This window comes from Rhinoderma darwinii, chromosome 6, assembly GCF_050947455.1.
Source record: "Rhinoderma darwinii isolate aRhiDar2 chromosome 6, aRhiDar2.hap1, whole genome shotgun sequence".
Lineage (NCBI taxonomy): Eukaryota > Metazoa > Chordata > Amphibia > Anura > Rhinodermatidae > Rhinoderma > Rhinoderma darwinii.
In genome coordinates, this window is record NC_134692.1 from 11,431,907 (window position 1) to 11,446,027 (window position 14,121).

At 37.8% G+C, this 14,121-nt stretch overlaps 1 protein-coding gene across 1 annotated transcript in view; it reads right to left on the reverse strand.

Moving 5' to 3' along the window:
- NHEJ1 (non-homologous end joining factor 1) overlaps window positions 1-14,121 on the reverse strand; it is an 80,593-nt gene that overhangs the window by 38,282 nt on the left and 28,190 nt on the right. The window lies entirely within an intron of this gene.

Here is a 14,121-nt window from a genome sequence, read left to right on the forward strand (position 1 = left end):
AGCGAATAGGGATGAGCTGCAATACCACGCATAACCTGTGGACAAGTGCGGCACTATTTTTAGAAGAAAGCAGTCATGTTTTTCTAATTCCGTCCAACCCCCTTTAAGGCTGCACTAACAGCTAAACAACTGGCACAGGGGTGGTGCAGAGGTAGAGTCACACCTGAACCCAGGTGCCTGAGGAGCTTCAAAAGCGCCTGTACTATAAATAGCACATGGACGGTGAGCCGCCCTGTTGCAGATTTTCCACTGGGGCCAAGAGCTTTAAGTTATATCTATGAACCTGAAATAAAGGAAAAATTCCTAAAAACATAAAATTTGGAATTTATGGGGAGGTTTTTTGCTTCTATTCCCACATAAGGGTAAATAAGAGGGTTTTCCTCTCTCTCTAGATCCCGTCTTCCGGTGACATAGTGGTTGACAAAAATAAAGGGTTTTTCTTTAGATTTGATTCCTAAATCTAAATACAACTTCAACCCAACGTTTTTTTTTAGCATCTGACAAATTCTCTGATAAATCTAGTGTCTGCAACTGCTCGGCTCCACCCTCCCACAACGGCTCCACCCTCCCGCAACTGCTCGGCTCGGCCCTCCCGCAACTGCTCGGCTCGGCCCTCCCGCAACTGCTCGGCTCGGCCCTCCCGCAACTGCTCGGCTCGGCCCTCCCGCAACTGCTCGGCTCGGCCCTCCCGCAACTGCTCGACGCGGCCCTCCCGCAACTGCTCGGCGCGGCCCTCCAGCAACTGCTCGGCTCGGCTCTCCCGCAACTGCTCGGCTCGGCCCTCCGGCAACTGCTCGGCTCGGCCCTCCCGCAACTGCTCGGCTCGGCCCTCCCGCAACTGCTCGGCTCGGCCCTCCCGAAACGGCTCGGCCCTCCCGCAACGGCTCGGCCCTCCCGCAACGGCTCGGCCCTCCCGCAACGGCTCGGCTCCGCCCTGCCGCAACGGCTCGCCCCTGCCGCAACTGCTCGACCCTGCCGCAACTGCTCGACCCTGCCGCAACTGCTCGACCCTGCCGCCTGCAGTGCTTATAGGAGGGCTGCAAAAATCTGGGACTATTTGCCATTTTTCTGTGGATCCCTCTTAGCCAATCTGCTGAATCTAAAGGGGCCAATGCTGCCCAGGGGAGCTTATTGTCTTAGTAGTCAGGGGTGAGGCTCCCTTCTTTTGGCTAATGGATTGGCATTTTAGAGAACCATTTGCAGGTGCAACAGTCACTACTACTTCAGCTTTGTGAGGGAACCACACCTATAACCGAATAGTAAAGAGGACCTGCTAGCTCTCCTGACATGTCTGCTTTAGTAAATACTTGTCTTTCCCATGAACATAACATATTTTCTCAGAACTCGGAATTATGCCGTTCCTCAGTTATTCCTCCTGGAAATGTACCTCTCTCTTTGTCAATAGAATGTGTCCCTACACCCTAATTTGGCAATGTCAGAAAGGGAATGGTAAACTTAGTTGTCAATTTATTTTTATATTTCCCAGAGGAATAACAGAGGAAAGGCACAAGACAAAATTCCCAGGCTCTGTTGTAATCTTGTTTGAGGCTTGTAAAAACACGGAGAGTCGTGTAACCAGTAGAGAAGGGTTAAATATTTTTCTTCTTGGTTTCTGCCCTCAAGATCTTACAGCCCCAGTTATAAAAGGAAATATTTAGTGTAAAAATAACCAATGTCCCCAAAAGTCTTTCTTGATCTTCTGGAGGACAAGTTGCAGCACAAAGAAAAAATAAATAAATAAATAAACCAAATAATAATAAAAATAATTCTATACAAAATAAATAAATCATAAATGTAAAAAAAAAAAAAAAGAAGAACCCTAATAAACCGTCTGCCAATGTGCCCAAAGCCCTCGGGCCGATGCAATTCTACAAACTAAGCCGTGATATAAATCAACGAAAATACGACAGCAGACGCAAATATAAAATTCTATTTCAGTTCCCGTACATGATTAAAAAAAATACTTGAAAAAAATAAAAACAGTTATTACACACAAAAAACCTAAATACTATGTGTATAAAAATAATAACAGCAATTTCTCCTTTGTTTTTTGGGTTTTGATTTTACGGCGTTCACCTTGCGGTAAAAATGACATGTTAACTTTACTCTGGGGGTCACTCTGCTCTGCTGGAGTTGTGGGAGACTTAACAGGTGAGTATTGGTTATTTTTTTTTATTTGATCCCATTTTAGGCACATTTTTGAGACTACCGGAAAACCACTTTAAGGCCAGAATACTTGCGGTATTCGGAAACCAGCGGATGTAATTGACACCTTCAGGACATATTTGTTTCTCATATTCATAATTTAATAATTCAGATTTTATTTAGGTCATTTAAATGAATTCTGCTTAAAAATATGTGAGGAGTTTCCCTTTAACCCCAGTAGCACATGGCACGTCTAGCCGCTGTCCTCACGCAGACCGCCTGTCCTCAGTGGCATTCTCCTATAAGACGGCTAAAATAACCCATTCATTAAATGACCGCGTGTAAATATTCCGTGCCCCGCGCTTTCATTGTTACCCCAGTAACCTCAATGCACAGACTAGACAGGGACCAGGACCGTCCGGAGTCTGGCACCTGGTGCCCAACTCTTACAGAGCATGCCCCATGCCATCCCTCGCAGCGTACAACCACAACACTGACATGCCAGCCGCGGCCTGAGCTATTTTTACTGGTTGACCATCCCTGTGTTCCCTTTCCTAATGTTTTAAAACAGCATTCCTGGCATATCACACTCACGCCCATTGTGCTCCCAGCTGGGATTAGGCCAAGATAAGCCTCGGTCAGCGGCTGGAGCTCACTCACTCCACCAAAACACAACACTGTGACGCAAGGTGGGGAAATTAACCCAGTCACTGCCGGACAAGACGAGGGGGAACAGCCTGGCTTATTCAGACCATGGGTCTACATGAGCTGGAGAAAACCGGAACGACAAGGCCGCTGGCGCAATTAGATCTCTGATTCTATTCTAAACGCGGTCGTTAATGTCCGAACATAAACGAAATTTCCCAAATTTTTTTTTTAAATACGTTTGCATTGAAAGGGTTTGCAAAGGATCGGGAAAACATAACTTACTCCCAAAAACAGCGCCACACCTGTGTACAGGTTGTGTGTGGTATTGCAGCTCAGTCTCATTCACTTCAATAGAGCTGAGCTGCAATAGCAGACATAACACATTGACAGGTGTGGCGCAGTTTTTGGAAGTGAGCAATCATGTTTTTCCAATCCGGAACAACCCCTTTAAAATCAAAAAGTGCCGCAAAAAAAACCCAGCTTAAAGTGAACCTCCCGCTTTGTGCCATTTTTTTTAGTTATTATATTCGGAAATGCCCTTATATACCGAATGGCTCCATTTACAAGCAGGGGCATGCATATCATAAACCTGGCAGGTAACGGTTGTGTCAGCAGATGCTGTTTATGGCAGCCTGTTTGGACTGTTTTCTTCTGATGGGTACTCCAGGGTAATACAATAAAACCTGAATTCAAGTAGCCCTGTCTTTCTCCGGTCATGACCTTTTTTTTAGTAAATTCTTGTATTTCCCATGAAATAAAAATTCCGGAACATATTTTCTGAGTTTTGTCGTTCCTCTGTTATTCCTCCTAGAAATTTATGAATACTGGGTGATACCATTCTCCTTGTTAAAGGGGTGTGTCCTTACCTAGTCTCACTCTGTCAGCACTGATTGGACAGTGTCTCTCTGTGAAGTGGCAAACCCCCAGCTGGTAACACCCACTTGTCAATTTATTCATACATTTCTAGGCGGAATAACATACATTTCTAGGAGGAATAACGGAGGAATGGCACAATGTAGAGTACTAAGAAAAGATGTTCCAGAACTGTTATTTTATGGGGAATACAATTATTTAATAAACAGATGTGTCCGGAGAGGTGACAGATACTATTTAAAGCGCAATTCCACCCAGTAGATATTTATGTGTCAATGCACACATGGCTCCACGTATAAATGCTGCATTACCACCGTGGGCTAGGGAGCTCATCCCCTGCCAAGGGAATGGGTGAAAATTGTTTTTAATTCACTCATTAATGTGATTCATCTATTACTAAATGGGTCATTTCCTTTTTGCGTAATGCCTTTACAGATGTAGCAGAGCTAAATGTGTCACTTCGTCTGCATGAGCGATCAATAGCCAATGCAGATAATGGCGTAAGCTCACCTGCTTTAAAACCCAATGTTGACCCCAAATCACAATGACAAACTCAGCTCTGCTACATCCGTGTGCTAATAAATATAGATCCACACAAAAACCCATGATCATAAGATCGGCATAACAGATGTAGAAAATAAAAATCAGTGCCCCCCCCCCCCCCCATACAAGCCTCCTGTATGTTCCATTGAAACATATCTCCTGACGTACATTTTAATCGCCGTCCCGCCATGTATAGGATGGATTCCCGGCCACATATATGGCAAATGTGCATTAGGCCAGGTGCCGCATCTGTATCCAGTTCGCTTTTGGCAGAAAATGTCAGCGGGATCCGCAGAAACTTTTATCTGTTTACCTTGGTCTCCCCTCAAAATGCTTAACAGATCTGACCAAAAATCCCAAATCCTTAAGTTGTGCCACGGTGTTATTACAGAGGAGGATGCGAGGAGGACAAATATAGGGTGTGTTTATTACAAGGCAGGAGAACAGCGCTGGCAGGGTGATTACAGGGCAGCTTTATAGGGCTCAGGGTACAGACACCGCACTACATTCTGTCGCACAGCATCTGCTTTAAGTTCACGGCTTCCTTACGAGGGGAGACAAAAAAGCCCGTCCAAAAACCACGGCTCCGTTATCCTATCTCGCTGCTCTGAGCCCGTGCCATGCCGAAGTGTGCGCCACTCAATATATTAACTGCCAAGCGTTACACATAGGAAACAAAAAACCCCACGTGCAATTACTCTAATTGGGGAACAGAACGTCGTACACAAAAGCAAACATTGATCATAGCAGAAAAACTGCACAGGAAGCCGGGTCATCCTGCAAAAATCATCATCCGAAAACCAAGAGTCAATGGGTTCCAAACCTCTGGACTTGATTACCAAAAAAAAGGGTTAATAACGCAAAGTACAAATGCCCCTCGTCCCGATCATGAGCTGGAACCGAAGTATCTTAAAGGGGTAAACCTGCCTTTTTGATTGGTCCGTATGCATAGTCCCAAAAATCTTCTCCAACGGGGCCACACTGGAGAACCCGAGTGCTTTCTGGATCGCTCCGATCTCCATCACAATGTTCATTGAATAGAAATCCCTAAGTAGTCGCTAAGGGCTTGGGTGCTCAAAAAAATTGGTGTGGTCCCGTTATTTTAAGAAGAGTTGTGGGTTTAGGAAAATTAGTCATGATCAATTTCGTCTTAAAGGGTAACTAAACGTTCGACAAACTTCTAACATGTCATAGTGACATGTCAGAAGTTTTTATTGGTGGGGGTCCGAGCACTGAGACCCCCACAAATCGCTAAAACAAAGCAGCAGAAGTCCTCGTGTGAGCGCTCCGCCGCTTCGTGTCTTCGGCTTTTTCCGGAAATCAATGTATCGGAGTACAGACTCAATAGAAAGTCTATGAGCCCGTACACCGCTACATCGACTTTCCGGAAAAAGCTGAACAGAAACTAAGTATCTGAGCGCTCACATGAGCGCTTCTGCTGCTTCGTTTTAGCGATTGGTGGAGGTCTTAGTGCTCGGACCCCCACCAATCAAAACTTTTGACATCTCAATATGACACGTCAGAAGTTTGTTGAACGTTTAGTTACCCTTTAAAAAAGCAATTCCATATGGAGCATTCATTTATGAACATGGAACCCTTTAATTGAGGACCCTCATGATATTCAGCACGGGTGGACAAACCATGGTGGCAGCTATGGAGCCAATGAGAAGATCTTAGACTAAACAGCCAGAGAGCCACGCCGCTCTTCTCTCCTACAGGAGCAACAACCAGCAAGTTTTGGGAAGTGCTGTCCAATTTTGATTCTTGCTATGGGGACCACTTGCTCCAGTTGGTATTCAGTAAAGCGTTGGATTCACCTAAACCTGAGCAGATCTCCATGAGCCGTCACTGATGTGTTGGAAAGGTGCACCCATTATGGCACTCAAAAAGTTTTCTACTTTTTAGCTCTATGGATCAATAAATGTAGGGAAAACTTTGGCATTGCATGATCAGATCCACCTTGCCATAAAAAAAAAGTGCTATGCCTTTAATAGATCACTAATGACCACTGGGTATTAGACGGGTTACTTGAGATGATCACACCAGACATGACCTCCTCTTCAAAGGAACGTCTTCCTGTCTGGTCACTGTTGGACAAAGACTCCTGCTGATGTTGACGCATCCACTGACAATCTAATGTCCATCTGAAGAAACAAGGATCCAACAGGTTGGCTTTCCACCAGTCTGATCCTTCGTTTTCTCTGGGGACACTAGAGGTATCTAGTAGGTGTTCATCTCCTTCTATCTACTGCGTTGGGACCATTGACTGTCACCACCAGTTATAGCAGGTCTATGGCCAGCTTACTCCATCTCGAACACAAATATTGTATGAATATTATATGGTAATGCGTTCAATGAGAAGAGAGTAGACTTCGGCCATTCATTGGTGTTGCACCAATGGCGAATTATACCGATAAGGAGATTTTATTTCACGTTATTTACTGCCTTTCGAAATGACTAAAAAAATTAAAGGCAAGTCGAAGCGCAATTGCTAAACTTCTAACCACCCCATGATTAATGCACCCAGAAAAGGGCCAAAGTCCTACTATCATCGAGTTTGGGTGGAGTTGCCATGGATGAAGATGATCTTCGATAATGTATTTTAAAAAGCTGAAGAAGAAATCTTGGGATTTTAAAGGGAAAAGTTCTTTAATTAAGAAATTGTGCGGTCTCACGGTACAGGAAGAGATTGTTTGTCTCGGCTGTGACAAGTCCTGGACTGTACATAGAGCAGACCCACTGGAAGTGAGTAAGATGGACAAACAAGATGACTGGACTGAGGATCACGCAACGAGGACATGGACTCACGGCTACGTCATAGTGATTCAAAGACAAATCACCTCTCTCTTCCTCCAGGAGGCCACAAACCTGTCTAAGAACAAGACAACCTTTGCCTTGTTTGTTTTCTTTGCAATGACTTCAAACTGTGGTTCCAAGGAGTGACATGTTGACCTTATCCCTAATGGCAAGCCACGGCCGGCCGCTCCTGCTAAACCATAATTGCTTCGAGGGATGTTCCAAGGTTCCAGAAGATGCTTCAGGCAATGAGGGGTAGACTTTACAGGGGATGTGGGTCATGTGTAGAGGAACCCTCCCATGTTTACTAGACCAGATGGTTGCAAAAAAGTCTATGATATGAATACTGTAAATGAAATCATGTCATGGTAGAAACTGGGCCATCCTGGTATACAGTCCTGAAAAAACATTTACAGTTTCATCAAAAAACAAAACAAATGTTACCTAATGTACCTGATTTCAGTGTAGAAAGCCAAAAAAAAAAAACAGCCACAAATACAGGAGAGGTAAACGAAGAGAGGGGAGCAGGGGCTATGCATTCTCTGTAAAGACTGGGTGACTCAGTGACTACATGATGGTTCCTTGGCTACTTAAAATAGTGGCCGTTATTTAGGTACTTCCTGGACCCAGCTAAAGGAGAAGAAGCGGTCATGAGCATAACCCTCACACAAAGAAAACATAGCACAGTGATAGAACAGTTTAGAAGTTTACTGTAAAATAAATGGCCGTAAAGTATTTGGTCCTGATAATCAGAAAGCAGCCGTCTTCAGCGCTGATTGGTCGGGAACAGTATTTCCATCTACTAATAATTTTCAAATAGAGAATAAGCATGCAATAGACTAAGAGGGCAGTATTATAGTAGTTATATTCTTGTATATAGGAGCAGTATTATAGTAGTTATATTCTTGTATATAGGGGGCAGTATTATAGTAGTTATATTCTTGTATATAGGGGCAGTATTATAGTAGTTATATTCTTGTATATAGGGGCAGTATTATAGTAGTTATATTCTTGTATATAGGAGGCAGTATTATAGTAGATATATTCTTGTATATAGGAGCAGTATTATAGTAGTTATATTCTTGTATATAGGGGCAGTATTATAGTAGTTATATTCTTGTATATAGGAGCAGTATTATAGTAGTTATATTCTTGTATATAGGGGCAGTATTATAGTAGTTATATTCTTGTACACAGGGGGGCAGTATTATAGTAGTTATATTCTTGTATATAGGAGCAGTATTATAGTAGTTATATTCTTGTATATAGGGGGCAGTATTATAGTAGTTATATTCTTGTATATAGGGGGCAGTATTATAGTAGTTATATTCTTGTATATAGGAGCAGTATTATAGTAGTTATATTCTTGTATATAGGGGGCAGTATTATAGTAGTTATATTCTTGTATATAGGGGGCAGTATTATAGTAGTTATATTCTTGTATATAGGAGGCAGTATTATAGTAGCTATATTCTTGTATATAGGGGACAGTAGTATAGTAGTTATATTCTTGTATATAGGGGGCAGTATTATAGTAGTTATATTCTTGTATATAGGAGCAGTATTATAGTAGTTATATTCTTGTATATAGGGGCAGTATTATAGTAGTTATATTCTTGTATATAGGGGGCAGTATTATAGTAGTTATATTCTTGTATATAGGGGGCAGTATTATAGTAGTTATATTCTTGTATATAGGGGGCAGTAATATAGTAGTTATATTCTTGTATATAGGGGCAGTATTATAGTAGTTATATTCTTGTATATAGGAGGCAGTATTATAGTAGTTATATTCTTGTACATAGGGGCAGTATTATAGTAGTTATATTCTTGTACATAGGGGCAGTATTCTAGTAGTTATATTCTTGTACATAGGAGCAGTATTATAGTAGTTATATTCTTGTATATAGGGGGCAGTATTATAGTAGTTATATTCTTGTATATAGGGGGCAGTATTATAGTAGTTATATTCTTGTATATAGGACCAGTATTATAGTAGTTATATTCTTGTATATAGGACCAGTATTATAGTAGTTATATTCTTGTATATAGGGGGCAGTATTATAGTAGTTATATTCTTGTATATAGAGGCAGTATTATAGTAGTTATATTCTTGTATATAGAGGCAGTATTATAGTAGTTATATTCTTGCATATAGGGGCAGTATTATAGTAGTTATATTCTTGTACATAGGGGCAGTATTCTAGTAGTTATATTCTTGTACATAGGGGGCAGTATTATAGTAGTTATATTCTTGTATATAGGACCAGTATTATAGTAGTTATATTCTTGTATATAGGGGGCAGTATTATAGTAGTTATATTCTTGTATATAGGGGCAGTATTATAGTAGTTATGTTCTTGTATATAGGCGGCAGTATTATAGTAGTTATATTCTTGTATATAGGAGCAGTATTATAGTAGTTATATTCTTGTATATAGGGGGCAGTATTATAGTAGTTATATTCTTGTATATAGGAGCAGTATTATAGTAGTTATATTCTTGTATATAGGGGGCAGTATTATAGTAGTTATATTCTTGTACATAGGGGGCAGTATTATAGTAGTTATATTCTTGTACATAGGGGGCAGTATTATAGTAGTTATATTCTTTTATATAGGGGCAGTATTGTAGTAGTTATATTCTTGTATATATAGGAGCAGTATTATAGTAGTTATATTCTTGTATACAGAGGCAGTATTGTAGTAGTTATATTCTTGTATATAGGAGCAGTATTATAGTAGTTATATTCTTGTACATAGGGGGCAGTATTATAGTAGTTATATTCTTGTACATAGGGGGCAGTATTATAGTAGTTATATTCTTGTATATAGGGGCAGTATTGTAGTAGTTATATTCTTGTATATATAGGAGCAGTATTATAGTAGTTATATTCTTGTATACAGGGGCAGTATTGTAGTAGTTATATTCTTGTATATAGGAGCAGTATTATAGTAGTTATATTCTTGTACATAGGCGGCAGTATTATAGTAGTTATATTCTTGTATATATGGGGCAGTATTATAGTAGTTATATTCTTGTACATAGGAGCAGTATTATAGTAGTTATATTCTTGTATATAGGGGGCAGTATTATAGTAGTTATATTCTTGTATATAGGGGGCAGTATTATAGTAGTTATATTCTTGTATATAGGACCAGTATTATAGTAGTTATATTCTTGTATATAGGACCAGTATTATTGTAGTTATATTCTTGTATATAGGGGGCAGTATTATAGTAGTTATATTCTTGTATATAGAGGCAGTATTATAGTAGTTATATTCTTGTATATAGAGGCAGTATTATAGTAGTTATATTCTTGCATATAGGGGCAGTATTATAGTAGTTATATTCTTGTACATAGGGGCAGTATTCTAGTAGTTATATTCTTGTACATAGGGGGCAGTATTATAGTAGTTATATTCTTGTATATAGGACCAGTATTATAGTAGTTATATTCTTGTATATAGGGGGCAGTATTATAGTAGTTATATTCTTGTATATAGGGGCAGTATTATAGTAGTTATGTTCTTGTATATAGGCGGCAGTATTATAGTAGTTATATTCTTGTATATAGGAGCAGTATTATAGTAGTTATATTCTTGTATATAGGGGGCAGTATTATAGTAGTTATATTCTTGTACATAGGGGGCAGTATTATAGTAGTTATATTCTTGTACATAGGGGGCAGTATTATAGTAGTTATATTCTTTTATATAGGGGCAGTATTGTAGTAGTTATATTCTTGTATATATAGGAGCAGTATTATAGTAGTTATATTCTTGTATACAGAGGCAGTATTGTAGTAGTTATATTCTTGTATATAGGAGCAGTATTATAGTAGTTATATTCTTGTACATAGGGGGCAGTATTATAGTAGTTATATTCTTGTACATAGGGGGCAGTATTATAGTAGTTATATTCTTGTATATAGGGGCAGTATTGTAGTAGTTATATTCTTGTATATATAGGAGCAGTATTATAGTAGTTATATTCTTGTATACAGGGGCAGTATTGTAGTAGTTATATTCTTGTATATAGGAGCAGTATTATAGTAGTTATATTCTTGTACATAGGCGGCAGTATTATAGTAGTTATATTCTTGTATATATGGGGCAGTATTATAGTAGTTATATTCTTGTATATACGAGCAGTATTATAGTAGTTATATTCTTGTATATACGAGCAGTATTATAGTAGTTATATTCTTGTACATAGGGGGCAGTATTATAGTAGTTATATTCTTGTATATAGGGGGCAGTACTATAGTAGTTATATTCTTGTACATAGGGGCAGTATTCTAGTAGTTATATTCTTGTATATAGGAGCAGTATTCTAGTAGTTATATTCTTGTATATAGGGGGCAGTACTATAGTAGTTATATTCTTGTATATAGGGGCAGTATTATAGTAGTTATATTCTTGTATATAGGGGCAGTATTATAGTAGTTATATTCTTGTACATAGGGGCAGTATTCTAGTAGTTATATTCTTGTATATAGGGGCAGTATTCTAGTAGTTATATTCTTGTATATAGGAGACAGTATTATAGTAGTTATATTCTGGCATATAGGGGCAGTATTATAGTAGTTATATTCTTGTATATAGGAGACAGTATTATAGTAGTTATATTCTTGCATATAGGGGACAGTATTATAGTAGATATATTCTTGTATATAGGGGGCAGTATTATAGTAGTTATATTCTTGCATATAGGGGGCAGTATTATGGTAGTTATATTCTTGTACATAGGGGGCAGTATTATAGTAATTATATTCTTGTATATAGGGAGCAGTATTGTAATAGTTATATTCTTGTATATAGGGGGCAGTATTATAGTAGTTATATTCTTGTATATAGGGGTAGTATTATAGTAGTTATATTCTTGTATATATGGGCAGTATTATAGTAGTTATATTCTTGTATATAGGGGACAGTATTATAGTAGATATATTCTTGTATATAGGGGGCAGTATTATAGTAGTTATATTCTTGCATATAGGGGGCAGTATTATGGTAGTTATATTCTTGTACATAGGGGGCAGTATTATAGTAGTTATATTCTTGTATATAGGAGCAGTATTATAGTAGTTATATTCTTGTATATAGGGAGCAGTATTATAATAGTTATATTCTTGTATATAGGGGGCAGTATTATAGTAGTTATATTCTTGTATATAGGGGTAGTATTATAGTAGTTATATTCTTGTATATAGGGGCAGTATTATAGTAGTTATATTCTTGTATATAGGGGGCAGTATTATAGTAGTTATATTCTTGTATATAGGGGCAGTATTATAGTAGTTATATTCTTGTATATAGGGGACAGTATTATAGTAGTTATATTCTTTTATATAGGAGCAGTATTATAGTAGTTATAGTCTTGTATATAGAGGGCAGTATTATAGTAGTTATATTCTTGTATATAGGAGCAGTATTATAGTAGTTATATTCTTGTATATAGGGGGCAGTATTATAGTAGTTATATTCTTGTATATAGGAGCAGTATTATAGTAGTTATATTCTTGTATATAGGAGGCAGTATTATAGTAGTTATAGTCTTGTATATAGAGGGCAGTATTATAGTAGTTATATTCTTGTATATAGGAGCAGTATTATAGTAGTTATATTCTTGTATATAGGAGCAGTGTTATAGTAGTTATATTCTTGTATATAGGAGCAGTATTATAGTAGTTATATTCTTGTATATAGGGGCAGTATTATAGTAGTTATATTCTTGTATATAGGGGCAGTATTATAGTAGTTATATTCTTGTATATAGGAGCAGTATTATAGTAGTTATATTCTTGTATATAGGGGCAGTATTATAGGAGTTATATTCTTGTATATAGGGGCAGTATTATAGTGGCTATATTTTTATACATAGGGGCAGTATTATAGGAGTTATATTCTTGTATATAGGAGGCAGTATTATAGTAGTTATATTCTTGTATATAGGGGCAGTATTATAGTAGTTATATTCTTGTATATAGGGGCAGTATTATAGTAGTTATATTCTTGTATATAGAGGAGCAGTATTATAGTAGTTATCTTCTTGTATATAGGAGGCAGTATTATAGTAGTTATTTTCTTTTATATAGGTGGCAGTATTATAGTAGTTATATTCTTGTATATAGGAGCAGTATTATAGTAGTTATATTCTTGTATATAGGGGGCAGTATTATAGTAGTTATATTCTTGTATATAGGGGGCAGTATTATAGTAGTTATATTCTTGTATATAGGGTGCACTATTATAGTAGTTATATTCTTGTATATAGGGGCAGTATTATAGTAGTTATATTCTTGTATATAGGAGCAGTATTATAGTAGTTATATTCTTGTATATAGGGGGCAGTATTATAGTAGTTATATTCTTGTATATAGGGAGCAGTATTATAGTAGATATATTCTTGTATATAGGGGGTAGTATTATAGTAGTTATATTCTTGTATATAGGGGGCAGTATTATAGTAGTTATATTCTTGTATATAGGGGGCAGTATTATAGTAGTTATATTCTTGTATATAGGGGCAGTATTATAGTAGTTATATTCCTGTATATAGGGAGCAGTATTATAGTAGTTATATTCTTGTATATAGGGGGCAGTATTATAGTAGTTATATTCTTGTATATAGGGGGCAGTATTATAGTAGTTATATTCTTGTATATAGGGGCAGTATTATAGTAGTTATATTCTTGTATATAGGGGCAGTATTATAGTAGTTATATTCTTGTATATAGAGGCAGTATTATAGTAGTTATATTCCTGTATATAGGGAGCAGTATTATAGTAGTTATATTCTTGTATATAGGGGCAGTATTATAGTAGTTATATTCTTGTATATAGGGGCAGTATTATAGTAGTTATATTCTTGTATATAGGGGCAGTATTATAGTAGTTATATTCTTGTATATAGAGGAGCAGTATTATAGTAGTTATCTTCTTGTATATAGGAGGCAGTATTATAGTAGTTATTTTCTTTTATATAGGGTGCAGTATTATAGTAGTTATATTCTTGTATATAGGGGGCAGTATTATAGTAGTTATATTCTTGTATATAGGGGCAGTATTATAGTAGTTATATTCCTGTATATAGGGAGCAGTATTATAGT